This window comes from Balaenoptera ricei, chromosome 8 (genome assembly GCF_028023285.1).
Source record: "Balaenoptera ricei isolate mBalRic1 chromosome 8, mBalRic1.hap2, whole genome shotgun sequence".
Taxonomy (NCBI): Eukaryota; Metazoa; Chordata; class Mammalia; order Artiodactyla; family Balaenopteridae; genus Balaenoptera; species Balaenoptera ricei.
In genome coordinates this window covers 5,621,768-5,639,581 of record NC_082646.1, presented here as the reverse complement: position 1 = coordinate 5,639,581, position 17,814 = coordinate 5,621,768, and positions in this window count along the sequence as shown.

The window sequence follows — 17,814 nt, the reverse complement described above, 5'->3', positions numbered from 1 at the left end:
AAAGCCCTTGCACAGAAACGAAGACCCAACACAGCCAAATAAATAAATAAATAAATAAATAAATAAATAATTAAAGGTGCTAATAATTTTAAAATTTAAAAAAAAAAAAAAGACATGTAATTTGACTAACAATGACAGATTAATATATTTTCCCATTTTTTTTTCAAATAAAGTCTCTTTATTCTTTTTTTTTTAAATTTACTTATTTATTTATTTATGGCTGTGTTGGGTCTTCGTTTCTGTGCGAGGGCTTTCTCTAGTTGCGGCAAGCGGGGGCCACTCTTCATCGCGGTGCGCGGGCCTCTCACTATCACGGCCTCTCTTGTTGCGGAGCACAGGCTCCAGACGCGCAGGCTCAGTAATTGTGGCTCATGGGCCTAGTCGCTCCATGGCATGTGGGATCTTCCCAGACCAGGGCTCGAACCCGTGTCCCCTGCATTGGCAGGCGGATTCTCAACCACTGCGCCACCAGGGAAGCCCGATTTTCCCATTTTAAATTTTATTGGAACTACAGTAGCCCAATTGGACCAGTAATATTATTCACAATGTATGTATAGCTTTTTAACTTCAAGATTTGAAAAATATTTAATTAGATTGGAGATTTTTCTTCTTCACAGAAGTCTCTTTCTTGTCTTCATTTTTATTACTTTTGGGAAAAAAGAAAAGAAATCCAACCTCTTCTGGTTTGCAATTGAGGCTGCATTTTCTCAGGCTATTATAAAGAGACTCCCATTATGAAATCCATTCTCTGACATCTGCAAGACTTGCCTTTTGCTGGAAGGGTGGTTATAGTAACTGAGTAATAGAGAGTGAGATATGTCTTAGCATTCTGCACATTTTATTAATTACCCTCTATTTATAGTATAATTGAATGTATTTCATGACACTGGCTTCACATCTGGTCAAACTGCAAAGCACATTTGCAGTCACCTTTCCTTTTTGAACTCCTAATGTTTTACAGACTCCAGAAAGATTCTGCAGATAACAGAAACAAAAGGCAGTTAAAAAAAAAAAAAAAAAACTCATGAAGGATGTTTGCACAGATTTCCAAAGCAAGTGTCAATCTATGGGAAAGTGGTGGATGCAGAGACCCTTTTGAATTGGATAACGCGATAAACAACATTCACTGTAATGTGAATAAGGAATGCAACGTTAGGGCCTTTGGGATCTTGGTGACCAGTGCCAATTAGATGGTGTTGGCAATGGTTTCTAATTCTTTGTACAACCATTCATGCACATACATCTGTATATAAACTCCTGAGTTCCCACATGTGGACTCACAGTTTGTAGAAGACTGTTTTCCATTAGCCTGGGAAGGAATTTGTTCCACATTTTTTTAAAGATTTGAATTCTAGGAAGAAAGTGAAAGAAGGAATCTAACTAGATATTAGACTTTTAATACGTAAGAACCAAACAGAGAGCTTTGCAGTCCAGAGAACTAAATAATCACAAATTACATTGCCCAGTGACTTGAAGTGATAAAATATAATAATGCCCACTTTTCCCAGGATATGAGTTTTCTGGACAACATTTTCCGAATGGGGGTAAGAGTACTAATAGAAACAGTGTAATTCTTGCCTTTCTACTGGATATTTAGTTAGCTATTGGCAGCCTCATGGCCTTTTTATTTACGAGTCAATGTTAATGGTCCCAAGAAGCATTTCTCAGGTTCATTTGAGAAAATCTATAGCTTAGGAAACTTTGTATCCCTACATTTTCCCCATTTCCCCAGAATCCCTGACTTTCCAGGTCAAGAATTCTCAAACATTAATGTGCCAAATAGTTACCTAAATGGCCTGTTGATGCAGCAAGCCACACCCAAAGATTGAGTCCAGATCTAGGATGGGCCCTGGATTCTGCACTTTTAACAAATATCCTACAGATACTTCAGATGCAATGATCTACGAAGCTCACTTTTACAAACACTATTGTAGGAATATTTCTCTATTTCAGCTTTTCTCTCAACTTGCACACATTTTAGGGGGCAGGGGCTTCAGGAAGTACTGTGCTTATCCTTTGTTACTGAGCGGTAACTCATTGCTACCGGACTCTCCGTAGCACCCTCATGTTCAGGGGCCTTAAAGAACGAGTGATCTTCCAATGATGCTCAACCGACACCTGATCGATGACTCTATCCCAAGGATAGCTTGGTGATTCGCATTCATTCTCTTCTAATATGTAAATCAGATGGGAAAGGAACATCAGCAGTGAAACAGGTACCCTACTACCACAAGGCCATTATTGAAATAAATACAATAATATGTTTGTATTATTATATGACTATAGTGTTATATAATATTAACACATCAAAAATGCTATATTCTCATAATAATATGATATTCCCACATTGTTGCATCAATGACTATCAGATGAAAATTATGAGTTATGCATCTTTTATCACTGATCAATACTTTTTGTATCAATAATTTGTGGAACTAAGGGATTTTATTGAGAGCTGTGGCAAAAACATTGGGTGGGGAGATGTCTACATGTTAAAAACTGATTGATTTCATAATGCTATTTTATCTGTGATTACCTGAAAATTTTAAGTAAATTTAGCTTTTGTCCTAATTATCCAAAAATTACCTTATTTCTATATTTTGTTCTGTATCTTATTATTCCACTCCATCTGTGGGCATAACTGTCTCTCTTCCAAGCCCAATTTTTTTCAATGAGTGCAATCACCAACAGAGGAGGGAAAAAATTTAAAAGGAAAAAAAAATGATGCAAGAAAAGATTTAGGGTCCCGCAGATGTTTCCAGCTGAAATACCAGCTGGCATTGTAGTTGTTTGTGTGGAGTGGAATCCCAGAAGCCAATGAAAGGAGACAATCAGTTTTAGCTGACTCAAATTTTTTTTATTTCCATTTTCCTAACACAGATGAATCTGACGCAAATTGTTTGAAAATAAGAGCCTTACGGCTAAGTGCATTACCACACTCTACTGCAGAAAACTGAATTTCCTGGTGACGTGATAATGTCTGGAAATGCTGCCTTCTAAAGGTTGTTAAAATCCTTGGTGGAATCCCTAGTTACTTTGACTGTGGGTGATGTTGCTGGTGCCAAAAATAATTAGAATTCTTCAGCTTTATAATGTGTCTTCTCCAAAGAGTTCGAGGGTCTTTACAAATAAAAGAGTGATTGGAAAAAGGCCATACCACACCTTTTCTCACACTCAGCAATGGCTACAAGGGATAGTTGGTAAAACGATATGGTAGCCCTCTATAATATCAACCTTAAAATGACAGCGATATGGGATCCTACACTTGAAGATAATGGTAATTAATTGGTATAATGGTAATAACAATAATAGCTAATATTTGCTCAGTGTTTATATCAGGCACTTTATGTACATTATTTGTTTCTCACAAAACTATATGATTTTGGTAACATTATTGAACTGATTTACAAAGAAGGAAACTGTGGGTACACACATTTTAAATAACCTGCCTAAAGTTGCAAAAGCAACATTTTGCCTGAGATTCACACCAATATCTGATTCTAGAACATCTGGGCTCTTAATTACTTTGCAATATTAAGTCATTCGGTTTTTATATTTTATTGGTTTGTATTTTGGAGATACTAGAAACAATAAGAAAGTTGAAATAGCAGAAAGGTGGGTCCCTCCATTGACAAGTGTCAGTCTCTACATTCAACAGTACAACAAATATTGTGAACCATTTTCTGTGTTGATTGTTCTCTGAGGAGCTGAGAATACTGGTCTGAGTAAGTTAAGTTGTTCAGAAAATTATGTGAGAGGCAAGTCTTTAAACAAACAATGCACTGTTACATGGTAACTTACCCAGTTGCTAAGGAAACTCAGCTAAGTGGTGCTAATTCTGCTTGGGACTGGAGACGGCAATGAGGTCAAGGACTGGTCTGTGTGTGAAACAGGCCAGTCTATGCAGAGAATCTAATGGCTATCACATGGTTCCAGATGACCCTCCTGAAGAGAAACTCATAATAACATTTGAGAAATTTCTCACTGGGGGCTGCTAAATTCTCTACCCCTTAAAAATGAGTTGAAGGCGGTAGGAATAGAGGTATTTTGCAGGATGCTTTCTCTGTCCTCTTGTTTGTCACTACCCATGACTCTCCTTTAAATTAAGCAGCTGCAGCCTTGAATGCATACAGTGTGCTGAGACGCCACCAAAATGGAATCAGCCAAAGACAGCAACAACTTCTCATTAGGAGTAGAAAGGAGTACTTGGGAAAGCCCAGGAGCTCTGCCTGAACTCCTCTGGTTCCTACAGCACCTCCTTAATTAGGCAGAGGAAAACCTGTCTTTTAGGCTTCAGGCAATACTATGCTCCTAGGCTGGAAAAGGCAGCCAGAGGATTCTCTGCCAACAGCTGATGAAGGGCTCTGTCTTCCTCCCAGATGCTGTCCATCCACTGCACTTGTTAATGACATCTACAGACAGAGTGGGGCTTTCTAGTACCCCTCTCATTGGCCAGAGCTGCCCCTGAAACCCAGCACGCAAAGAGCTGGGACCAATCACCGCATTGTCTACTCATGAGATTATTAATGATGACTTTCTGTGGTTGGTGCTTGGCAGGGAGATACTGTTTCACATGTGGCCAGCATACGTTTGGCCAGCAGACCCACAGTTCACTTGGCAGATAAGACAAGCAATCCCAATTATGCACTGGCTGAGAGCAAAATACATCTTAGGGCCTCCATCCCAGCCCTGGATTGGTTGATTCATTGACAAGGAGTTTTATTATAGAAAAAAAAAAAAAAATAGATATCCAGTCTGGGCAATATTCCAAACTAGGGCTTAAGTGGCAAAGCCTTCTGTGACACTACAACTCTGCCCAGTGCAGGATAATTTAATAAATTTCTGAACGGTTATGGTAGGTTTGGAATATTCGTGGATTGAATGTCCAGCCTTCACTGTGGCTTTTGGTCTTTCAAACTCTCTTAACATTTCTCTCTCAACGTCTTGCTAAACTCTATTCAGGGCCCATCTTGAAAATCCAATGAGGAAACAAACTAAAAGCATTTATATTTCTCCCAAATATGTTAAAAAACCACTAGGCACCATATGTAAAGGATCTGTTTTTCATCTGTTTCCCAATCTACCATCTATGCTCATTCTACCTACTTCCTGACAACGTTGAGAGGTCACTACTCTCTGGCTGTGTTTTATCTTTCAAAATGAATCAACTTAAACATCTCAGGAGCCCTTCACCACTATTATGAGGTTTTCAAAAATAGCACATTGCAGGTATAAAGCTGACCTAATATTCATAATAAATACATTGAAAGGAGCTGGTCCCCTGTAAAATAGCTTGCTGCTATTTGTTCGGGCCAGCATGAAGTTCTTTATCCTCACCCACCACACACCATTTCCAAGTCTACACAGACTTAATTTCATCCTATTTTTTTAAGAATAGCAAATCTGACTACATCACTAAGCTGCTTTTATTTATTTAACAGATTGTTATTCAGTGACTTCCCAGGCCACATAGGCCTGAAACTTGATATAAAAACGATTCCTGGTTACCCAATGCCTAGAGGACAAATTCCAAGTCACTCAGCCTTTCACATAAGCTCTTTAACAATCTGCTAACCTATCGTTCCAGACTCATTTCCGTCCCTCCCTTCACTGTTATTCCCCTTCTGGTCACTCCCTACCCCTGGTAGCTATGATACATTCTGTATTCATCTATAGATATGTTTACTTGTACTGTCACAAATATTTCACCATCCTGTGTTCATGTTAATCACTCAGTTTGGAGAACTTCCTCTGTCCTTCCTGGAATAACTGCTGCTCCAACACACATACACACACATACACACACACACACACATTCACACACACACACACACCTATATAGGAAATTAATATAAATCATTAAAGACTCACCCTAAAAGGCCTTTCTTTGACATGTTCCCTAACTAACTAAACTCGGTGGCTAAAATGGCTACAATTTCTTTTCAGCTCCTCCCGTCATGAGGTGGGGACGATTTCCACCATTCTTGATTCTGGAATAGACCAGTTCTTTGCTGTCTCCAATAAAATACAGTGGATGTGCCATTGTATAACTGCCAACCCTTAGGTCAAGAGGCCTTGCAGTTTTTGCTCTCACTCTTTTGGAAAGTTGCAGGCACCCTATTAAACACCTGGTCTAATCTGCTGGATGAGCCACATGGAGGAGAACGGAGATGCCCAGCTGGGAATCTGACCTAATGACCAAGTATGTGAATACCTTTCTTTGACGGTCTGACCCTAGCTGAATCACCATGAGTAATTCCCAGGAAACACCAGTAGAAGAAATGTGTGCCTCAGCCCAGACCCCAGAGCAAAATCATGAGCAAATAAACCCCAACTGTTTTAAGCCACTTAGTTCTGGAAAGGTGTGTTTAGGTAGCAGTACATACATGATACAACCCCACCCCAGTTCCAACCGCAGATATCTAGTCATTTTGAATTCTGAAACACCATAGCACTCTGTCTACTTCTCTAATAAGATTCACATTTTAACACGATCATTTGTTTATGCATTTCTCTCCACTACTAGACTCTGAGTTCCCTAGAAGCAGAAGTATCCCCAGGACCTCACAATGAGCCTGAATACACAGCAGACACTAAAGAAGTAACAAAAAGCTGAAGGATCAGCCTTCATAAGGACAGACTCTATCATGTTGATTCTGTTTGAGTGCGTTAACCAAACCATGGGCAGAAGAAACTTTCACTTTCCATACTGGGAAGAATGGTGCACCTCATGCCCCAGGGCCTGGCTCACATGAGGTTAAATTTAGCAGCAGTAATAGATTGGATCTTTTCAGAGTCCTAAGATTAAATAGCCTCAGATGAGCAGTATTTTACTAGCTCTGCCAATCTAACAGCCAAGGGAACTCTTTGCTTGCAAATAACAGAATGTAATTCCAAGCAAAATCCTGTAAGTCTTGGCTTTGGGACAAAATGCATTATAAAAATAAAAACATTTGTTTTATCCAATTCCTCTCAAGAGTTTTGGCCAGCATTATCCAGAACAAGTCAAATTATAGTCTGTAGTTACTTGTATATTACTGGTAACGTGGCTGGAGAAAGACAGGATGATCTTATTAATCATCTTCAGATCATAATTCCTCCAGTTTAGAATTTATTTTTGCATATATTTTAGCTGGATGAATCTCACTGTTGAATAATTAAATAACCCATTTCTAAGCATGGATGTAAAGTTACGTTTTTATATTTCATTAAAGTTGCATTAGCACATTTAATACTATTTTCATCATATGTGCCATTATTAATATCACATGTCATTATTAAAATTACCATTAGTATAAAGATAGATGGCAAAAAATTAACTAGGGGACTCAGAAGAAGAAATTTTCAATTCTTGCTTTGCTTTGTCAATGACTTGTTCTTTGTATCTTTGACTCTTAAATGTGTGTCCCTGGTTTTTTTAATTGTCAGTTCTTTTCGTTAAGAAATAAATTTTTTAAAAGATTAATAACATAAATTATGGTTGAAGGTTTTCATAGTAATTATATTCACACTCAAATAAATAGTGTTTCAGCTAAATAAAGTGTGGTGCTTATGCCTTACAAAATAATAAGAAGAATCTTAACTACATCATTAGGTTTTTCTCTTAATTATTTTACAAATTTTTTTTATTAAAAATAAACCATAATAAATATTATGTCTCTTGTTTTATTATTTTCTCAGTTTTACTGAGATATAATTAACATCCAGCACTGTATAAGTTTAAGATACACAGCATAATGGTTTGACTTACATATATTGTGAAATGATGACCACAGTATGTTTAGTGAACATCCATCATCACATATAGGTACAAAAAAAGAAAAAGAAAAGGAGGAAAAAAGAATTTTTTCCCTGTGATGAGAACTCTTAGGATTTACTCTCTTAATAACTTTCAAATACACCATACAGCAATATTGACTGTTGTCATCGTGTTGTACATTACATCCTGAGTACTTATTTATCTTATAACTGGAAGTTGGGACTTTTGACCACCTTCTTCCAATTCACCCTTCCCCTACCCCCTGCCTCTGGTAACCACAAATCTGCTCTCTTTTTCTATGAGTTTGGGTTGTTTGCTTTTTTAGATTCCACATGTATATGAGATCATACGGTATTTGTCTTTCTCCATCTGACCTATTTCACTGAGCATAATGCCCTCAAGAGGACTATCCATGTTGTCAAAAATAGAAAATAGCAAGAGTTCTTTATTTGTCATGGCTGAGTAACATATATGTATATGTGTACATATCACAACTTCTTTATCCCTTTATCTATCAATGGACACATGTTGTTTCCATGTCTTGGCTATTGTAAATAATGCTGCTATGAGCATGGGGGTGCATGTATCTCTTCCACACAGTGTTTTCATCTCCTTTGGATGTATTCCTAGAAGTAGAATTGCTGGATCATATGGTAGTTCTGTTTTTATTTTTTTGAGGAAACTCAATACAGTTTTCCGTAGTGACTATACCACTTTATAATCCCACTAACAGTGCACGAGATCTCTTTTCTCCACATCCTTGCCAGTATTTGTGATCTCTTGTCTTTTTGATTATAGCCATCCTAAACAGGCATGAGGTGATATCTCATTATGGTTTTGATTTGCATTTCCCTAATGATCACTGATGTTGAGCACCTTTTTATGTACCTGTTGGAATTTTTTATTAACTAAATAGTATTTGTTGATATCAATTATAAAAATTACTGCACTTGTTCATTTTTAACTGTAATCCAAATCAATAACTGGTCAGTTTTGAAAATGATTTCAGAATGCCTAATCAAGATGTATTGGAACATTTTTTTATGATCTATTTTACTTTCTGGTGTGGAACAGTGGGTCCATCTGGTTCAAGAAACACTACATATCTTTACTAAATTTCTGTAATTCTGGCAAAATTCAAACTCAGCTCCTCATTAGTGACTCCTTATTTATTTGCAAGGAAATTTAATCCACATAATTTTGATTCTTTGACACAGTAATATAAGCAAATAGTGTTTCATAAGTGCTACTTGATTTCTGAAAAGTCTTCGAGCCATCTTTTACTGTGATCTTTTTTCTTAGGATAAGAAAGTTTGTTTTTACAGGTTGAAAAAGGGGAAAGGACTCAAATTTGAGCAAAAATATGGACCCTTGTCATGGTAGGAGGGGATGAAAAGCAAACTTCTTTGGGACCCATGACAGCATAAGTGCTGAGGGGTATCCTACATGGGTAGACTGACCACAACTTCCAGGTATATACTTTTTGGGTAAAGATTAACCTCCCAGCCAGCTTAAGCCAACAGTGATAAGCAAGCTGACTCATCTTCCCAATACTGTCCTTCAGAAGTCCTAGGTAGATGATCAATGACTCAATTAGAAATACAAGTCAAACTTTCATAAATGGAAGGCTTGCTGATTTTGTAACATTCATGTAGGTGGGTGAGCTAGAGAGTGAGTCACTTTTCAGTTCTCTGTTGACCTGGGTGCCGAATAGACTCCACCTAAACTGAATGGTTGTCAAACTTCATCCCAGAGCAATGACTCACTCACCCTCAAGCTCACTCAGGGAACATTTTGGCTCTGAAGTCCACTAACCCTGGGAACTCCCCAACTGAGAGGTGGGACTGGTGAGATTTAGAACTGCTGACTTGGAGTTGTGAGTCATGGGTGAGTGCCAACGAGGTAGCATAAATCATGTAAGCACTTGAATTTCATAGCCATTATTTATAATGCTGGGGTAGCAGCCCAACTTTTATGGTAGACATTTATTTCACAGATATAAAAGTAAAGCATTATTAGAATTCTTTATACTAAATTTAGACATTGAGAATTAAAATTCAGGAGAGCTGATCTCCCCTGAACCATAAATAAAGAGAAGAAAGAGTGATACAGCTGCTTGACCTGATATTTTGTTTCATATTTATGTGGCCAAAAATCTGCAGTGGAAAGACATAAAATTTTAAATCAGTAAACCTAGATTAAGACCCAAGGCTACTGATTGCTAGTGATTTGATGCTGGGAAATGACAAAGCTCTCTGTAGCCTTAGTTTTCCCAGTTGCTACACAACAAGCTTCGTGGAGTTAATACCACAATCCATTGATGGGTTGTGTTTGAAAATCTTTAATTAGCTATGAAACACTCTACCCATTTATTTTTAGAAATGTGAGTGCCAATTTTGGAGTAAAGACTTAGGCACAAAACTTAGTGTGATTAAAACTCAAGAATCTACAATTATTTTTTTTAATCTCTGTAGGAAAATTTTATAAGATCTACAAAACTGCATTTTAGTCTGTTTCTAGGCATTAAGAATAACTATATATTTGCTCCATACCCCAAGTTCACTCCTCCCACTACAAAATGCCCCCCCCCCGACAACAGGATATCCAGTGGCAGCTAAAAGAATGAAACTGTACAAAATGAAGGGTCACACTTCCCAGAAGAAAGCCAGTGTCCCAATTCAGCACTAAATCTGAGACACCATGTTTCACTTTCTCTGTGCCAAGTTTCATAATCTGTGCATTAGTCTCTGCAAGGCTTGAGTTCAAAAATAAAACTACATTTAGAGGGGAAACAAATTCTATCAGTCGTTGCTGGAAGTTAAGGTGTCTTGAATGTTTTGAGTTTGTTGTTTTTGGACAGGGAAAGTGGCACATTTGAACCACATGTGAATCCAAGTGGAATATGTTAGTTTTGATTGTGCCAGAGTTCCTAGAGGGCTCCAAAAATCCAAGGATATGGCTGGTCACCCTAGCTTTGGGAGACCCGGATGCCTTAGCTCATGGTAAGGGTCCAGAACAAAATGTAGCTAGTTCTTCCACCCCACCCACAATTGTCTATCCTCATCCCAGGAGCTAGTTTGGCTCACTCTATGATGGCTGAATCAGACCATTTTCAGGGGCTGAGGGAGGGGAGGAGACCACTGGCCTGAGGAAAAAGTTGGAAGAATGGAATGTAGGTTGTGCTTGAGAAAAAATGTCTGCTTAGCTCATTTCTAAGATTAGCAGTCAATACCTTCTTCCTCTGTTAAGAGAGAATTTGGATTAGATAATTTCGAAGATCTTTTCTATGTCTGACATTCAATGAGCTGTAAAGTTATTGAACTAGGCAGCCATGAATAACTATAATCATTCAACCCATAGGAAGGCAAATAAGTGTAAAATATTTGAATATTTGCAAGTTTGGAACAAAAAAAATATAAACACAAGAAGAAAGAGCTCTACCATTTCAAAGTACTAGGGAATTTGACCTAAATTGGGCTCTGGAATCTGACTAAATTAGCAACATCTTCTCCCTAAGGCAGACATTTCAGTAGTAAATATAAGAAAATTAGTGTATCTGTCAGGGTTCAGAGAAACAAAACCAAGAGGATATGGGTATACACACACTCATATACATACACACATACAGTTTTTATTTATTTATTTATTTACTTACTTACTTATTTACTTATTTATTTATATATTTTTTATTTTAAAAAATTGGTTTATCACACAATTGTGTGGGCTGGCAAGTCTGTTTAGGGCAGTTTTATTCATAATGGCCAAATACTGGAACACCCCATATGACTTCAATGGATGAACAGTTAAGCACACTGGTGCATCCATGCCATGGAGTACTACCCAGCAATTTAAAAAGAACAAACTCTCTATTGATACACCGGACAACTTGTATCCATGGAATTATGCTAAGTAAGAAAAGCCAGTTCCAAAGGTCACATACTGTCTGATTCTATTTAACATATGTAACATTCTTTAGGCCATGCAGTCTTTAGGCCTTTATATAACATTCTTTAGGTTGGGGGCAGGGGGAGGGGATTGTGGCTTAAAAGAGCAACACAGGATCTTTGCAGCCGCAGAACTCTTCTGGGTGTGATATTCAACCATGGTTTTGCAAGATGTTACCATGGTTTTGCAAGATGAGGGAAACTAAGTAAAGCGGACATGGGACCTCTCCACATTATTTCTTACAGAGGCATATGATCTGTATTTATCTCAAAATGAAAAGTTTAATTTAAAAAATTAGTTGGCACAGCAAAGGAAACCATAAGCAAAACAAAAAGACAACCTGTGGACTGGGAGAAGATATTTGCAAATGATGCAACTGACAAGAGCTTAATTTCCAAAATATACAAACAGCTCCTACAATTCAATAACAAAAAAACAAACAACACAATCAAAAAGTGGGCAGAAGACCTAAATAGACATTTCTACAAAGAAGACATACAGATGGCCAATAGGCACATGAAAAGATGCTCAACATTGCGAATTATTAGAGAAATTTAGATAAAAACAACGAGGTACCACCTTACACCACTCAGAATGACCATCGTTAAAATGTCTACAAATAATAAATGCTGAAGAGGGTGTGGAGAAAAGGGAATCTTCTTATACTGTTGGTGGGAATGTAAATTGGTGCAGCCACTATGGAAAACAGTATGGAGGTTCCTCAAAAAACTAAAAATAGAGTTGCCATATGATCCAGCAATCCCACTCCTAGGCATATACCCAGACGAAACTATAATTCGAAAAGATACATGCACCCCTATATTCATAGCAGCACTATTTACAATAGCCAGGACATGGAAACAACCTAAGTGTCCATCAACAGATGAATGGATAAAGAAGATGTGGTACATATATACAATGGAATACTACTCAACCATAAAAAAGAATGAAATAATGCCATTTGAAGCAACATGGATGCAAATAGAGATTATCATACTGAGTGAAGTAAGTCAGAAAGAGAAAGACAAATACCATATGATATCACTTATATGTGGAATCTAAAATATGACACAAATGAACCTATCTACAAAACAAAAACTGACTCACAGATGTAGAGAACAGACTCGTGGTTGCCAAGGGGGAAAGGGGTAGATGAGGGAAGGATTGAGAGTTTGGGATTAGCAGATGCAAACTATTGTATATAGGATGGATAAAGAAACAAGGTCCTACTGTATAGCACAGGGAACTACATTCAATATACTGTGATAAACCATAATGGTAAAGAATATGAAAAAGAATATGTATAACTGAGTCACTTTACTGTATAGCAGAAATTAAACACAACATTGTAAATCAACTATACGTCAATAAAATTAAAAGAAAAATAGTTGGGTGTATTTGTGTGGATCTACTTATGGGTTATCTGTTCTGTTCTCTCTGTTGAACTCTCTACCCCTCCACCAATTCTACATGGTCTTGATTACTCTATATTAGTAAGCCTTAATATCAAGTAGAGTAATTCCTTCACTTTATTCTTTATTTTCAAGATTGTTTTAACTAGTCTAGGCTAGTGCCTTTCCATATAAATTTTCTAATAAAATTGTATATGTCTATAAATATCTTGCTGGGATTTAGACAGCAATTATTATATTGAATTATTATAATAATTAAATTATCTAGAATAATATAATTATTAAATTATATCAAACCTGTAGATCAACATAAGGAGAATTGGCATCTTTACTACTTTGAGGAGGATTTTGTAAATTATTATTTCTTAGATTCCTTGGAATTTTCTGTGTAAATAATTGTGTCATCTGAAAATAGAGACATTTTTATTTCTTCCTTTCAAAACTGCCACTTTTTTTTTTTTTTTTTTTTTTTTTTTTTGCCTTACTATAATGGTTAGAACTTCCAATGCTAAACTGATTAAGAACAGTGGGCAGACATCCTTGTCTTGTTCCTAATCCTAGAGAGTAAGCTTAGCAGGAAAGTCATTTACCAATAAGTATGATGTTAGCTGAAGGGTTTTTTTAAATGTTCTTTAGCAAGTTGAAGTTCTCTTCTCTTCCTATTTTTCTCAGAGTTTTTTTTTTTTTTTTTCCATGAGTGGGTTTTGAATTTTCTCAAATACTTTTTTCTATGGTGATTATTATGATCATTTGGTTATTATTTTTTAATCTGTTGATATGGTGGATTACACAGACTGATTTTGAATGTTGACTCAGCTTTGTATACCTGGAATAAAGCCCACTTACACATGGTACACTTCATTCATAAACATGGTAATATTTCATTGAATATTTTTGCATCTACATTAATGAGGGATTTTGGTATGTAGTCTTTTTTTGTATTCTCTTTTCTGGTTTTGGTATCAGGGTAACTCTAGTCTCATAAAGATTGTGTGACACTGCTGTTAATTCTTCTTTAAATGTTTGGTAGACTTCTTCAGTGAAACATGGGCCTGGATGTTTCTTTTTCAGGAGATTTAATTATAAATTCAATTACTTTAATGGTCTTAGAACTATTCAAGTCGATCATTTCATCATGCTTGTGTTTGGATAGTTTGTAGTTTTCAAGGAATTCATCCATTTCTTCTCAGTCATTGAATGTATGAGCCTTCAAAGAGTTAAGGCATATGAACAGACTGTTGTGGTAGCTGGCCTCCAAGATGAACCTCAGTGCGCCCTGCTTCCTGTTTTTCACACCCTTGTGCTCTCTCCTCACACATTATAACAGAGTCAGTCGGTCTGTGTGACTGATAGAAAATGCCAGAATTGACAATTACGTCTCTTCCAACAGTAGGTTCTAGAAGACACTATGGCTTCTGATTTGGTCCCCCCAACCCTCTCTCTCTGGTTATGGCTCTGTAGAAAGCCAGCTGCCATGTTGTGAGCAGCTGTCTGGAGAGGCCCATGTGGTGAAGAACTAAAGGAGACCCTTGCCATCAGCAGGTGAGGGTGCCATCTTGGGCAGAGATCCCCCAGCCCAGTCAGGCTTTCAGATGCCTGCAGCCCTGGCCAACATTTTTACTGCAGTCTTGTGAGATACCCTGAGCCAGAACTACCTACGTAATCTCCTGCTGGAATCCTGACTCTCAGAAACTCTGTGAGATAATAAATGTTGTTTCAAGCTATAAAGTTTGGGGGTAATTTATTATGCAACAATAGATACTTAAAGGAGTTGCTATTAATACTCTATTATATTCAGACCCCTGTACCAAAATGACTTTCCTTTTCCCCTTCTTTTATTTATTTAACCATTCATTCATTCAGCCATTTAATAAACTCCTACTGTGTTGGGTCTGGGAATACAAACAATGTTAACAGAATATTAACAGGATGTTAAATGGGATTTTCCTCTTCCCTCAGTCTCAAATTTAGGAACAATGGGTGAGAGGGGCTCTACATTTAAGGATGATTTCTGAAAGTTACAGTATTTGCCTTCCGGGGCTCAGTAAAGGTAGTCGAATCAGTCTTGTGCCCTTCCGGCCAGTTAGCTTCCTTGGAAGCAACTAGCTTCTAGAAAAGAAAGGCCAAAAAAAAAAAAAAAAAAATCCCTGGCTGTCCAATGGTTAGGACTCCACGCTGCCAGTGCCGGGGACATGGGTTCAATCCCTGATGGGGGAAATAAGATCCCACGTGCTGCACAGTGCGCCATGGGTGGGTGAGAGAGAAAGGCCAGAAAGAGGAATTCATAGGTTAGAAAGAGTTTTTAGACTAGGAAGAGCATGGGAGAAAATGTTCTGGCTTTTCCCCTCTCCTTCCCGTAGGAAGGATTTATTCCTCCGCTTTAACCATACTTGAAGAGAGAGGGTTGAAGTGGCCCAAGAAGACGAAGAACTTATTCACTGGCTTGATGAAGCTGAGCTGCACGTATCACATGATAGCATACCATATCAGAACGGCTGCTGAGCTGAGGAAACTCCTCCAGGTGTGATGTGCACGCGCTGGGGTTTGGTGGGTATAGACCAGTATAGAAATCAACACCTGCTTCTTTTCTGGATCATTCCTAAGGCAGGATGGTGTCCAGGAGGGCTGCTACTGCAGAGAAGAAGAAGGCCCAGCAGTGGCCAGATGACCTTTACACCTGTCCACAACATTTCCCCCTTTTCCTTAAAGTTCCCTTCCCTGTCTCTAGAAGGTCAGAAGTAGCAGAGAGAGGGAGTAAAGAATCATGGAAAATTAAATTCTCTCTCCTTCACACACACACACACACACACACACACACAATAGTTCTCTAAACAAAATTTAAGCCTGCATTTCGATAGAACGAAAAAGTAAAATTGAATGTGAAATTTAAGTTTTAAATGGACTTTGACACGCCTGAAAGTGACCGCAGATTTATGAAATATGCCTGAGCTGTAATGAGAGATGGGGAAAGGAGATACATCAGGGTGTGTCTGAAAATAGCTGTTAGAGAAAATGTGCTTTTTTTTCTGCCAGTTTTCAGCTATTCAATAAGCAAGTTAATCAAAGATGAATCAAAACAAGAGATGCTTTCTTCCCAGGGTCTGAAATCTTTTTATGTTGGCCCTGAACTCCCTGAAATCCCCAATAAGGAGAAAATGACTTAGAAGATCCTTTCTTGGCAGTTGACTTGATCCAGGGATAGACCAGAGTGCAGAGAGCAGAACATCAGAAGAGGTGGGAGAAGAAAATAATTTTGTGAAGGGAAAAAGGGCCAAGAAGAAAATAAAAAGTGAAGATAAATTGAAAGCCAGAAAACAAACCACCCCTGATGGTCCAGGGGACCCACCACTCAGGAGCTAAGTAGTTTCATCTCTAATATTTAGCCCACAGCTGCTGCCAAGAGACTAGAATTCTGTCCTTGCCTCAGCATCAAGATGCACACCTGTCACCAAAGCATATGGGCCTTGAGTTACATCTGTGTGTCCCTAATGGTGGGCACAGTGTAGGGTGAGAGGAAGAGTAGGAGAAACTATTGAAAAGAATCTTACAACCAAGAAGCCTCAGAAGAAGCAATTCCAAGCAACTCCGGATGGTATTCCCGAGACTCCAGAGAGAACTCAGGGTCTGCTTAAACTAAAAGTCTCTAGATTAGAAGTCTTTTTTTCATGAGGTGAATCCCAGGGGTCATTTGCCTCATTCATGAGGCCAGAAAAGAGGTTATATTGCATAGAGCCTGGTCAGAGGATCAGATGCCAATGCACAATGACGGTGGGACAGCCCACTTTTCCTAATAAGGAAGGATATAGCCTTGATCCTATGAACACAGAAGTGTTATAATGATTGTTCAGCCAATCCCTCTTGGCTTGAAAGAAATAAGTTGTCTTTATAAATTACTAGCTTACTAGAAAGGAGGAAAGTTAGCACGGAGTGAGTTTGGCTACATTTTCACTAGGTTTCAAATAACATCTCTTCATTTTAAGACGCTGACGTGTATAGGAATGTTTAAGATGTGGTATTCAGACCGTCAGCAGATATTTCCCCGACTTTTTAAGTCTCTGCAAAGGGATCTTCCATAATCCTGCCCACTCACCCTTGCTTCTGTGGATCAAGATAAGAGCCACTCTCTTTTTCAAATAAATGTTACCGTTTACAGAAAATTTTAGAGTATGTCTGATTGGTGGCTTTTTGGAACAGTATGGATTTGTTATATTAAAGACTCACTAAAATGAAGAAGCTTGGGGGTCAGTAAGAGCTTGTCGTTTTACCTGGTGTGTAACCTTTAATAAGTCCTTTAACCCCTATGGTCCTCAGTGTATTCATTTGTAAAATCAGACAATGTTTATCATGTCTTCCTTGTTTATTATGAGCTGTTATGCAGGTTAATCAGTTAATATGTGTATAAAACTTATTATCTCTCATTGTGTCACATTGGTGTCCTATTTCTGGTTTCCTCCCCATTTCCCCAGATTAATCATAAATTCTGCTTTCATCATACAATCAAAGAGGATTCACTTTGGGTAAGACAGTAGAAAATATCTGGTCCTCAGAACTTTGTCAGTTAACAGAAGAACCCAATTCCTTGAAACCTACAATTGTTCATTAGAGAAGACAAATTATTGACTCTACATTCAAAGCATTCCACAGTATAGTCGCCATCTACCTTTTCCACCTTAATTCTCAAAGCTCAACTCTCCTCCA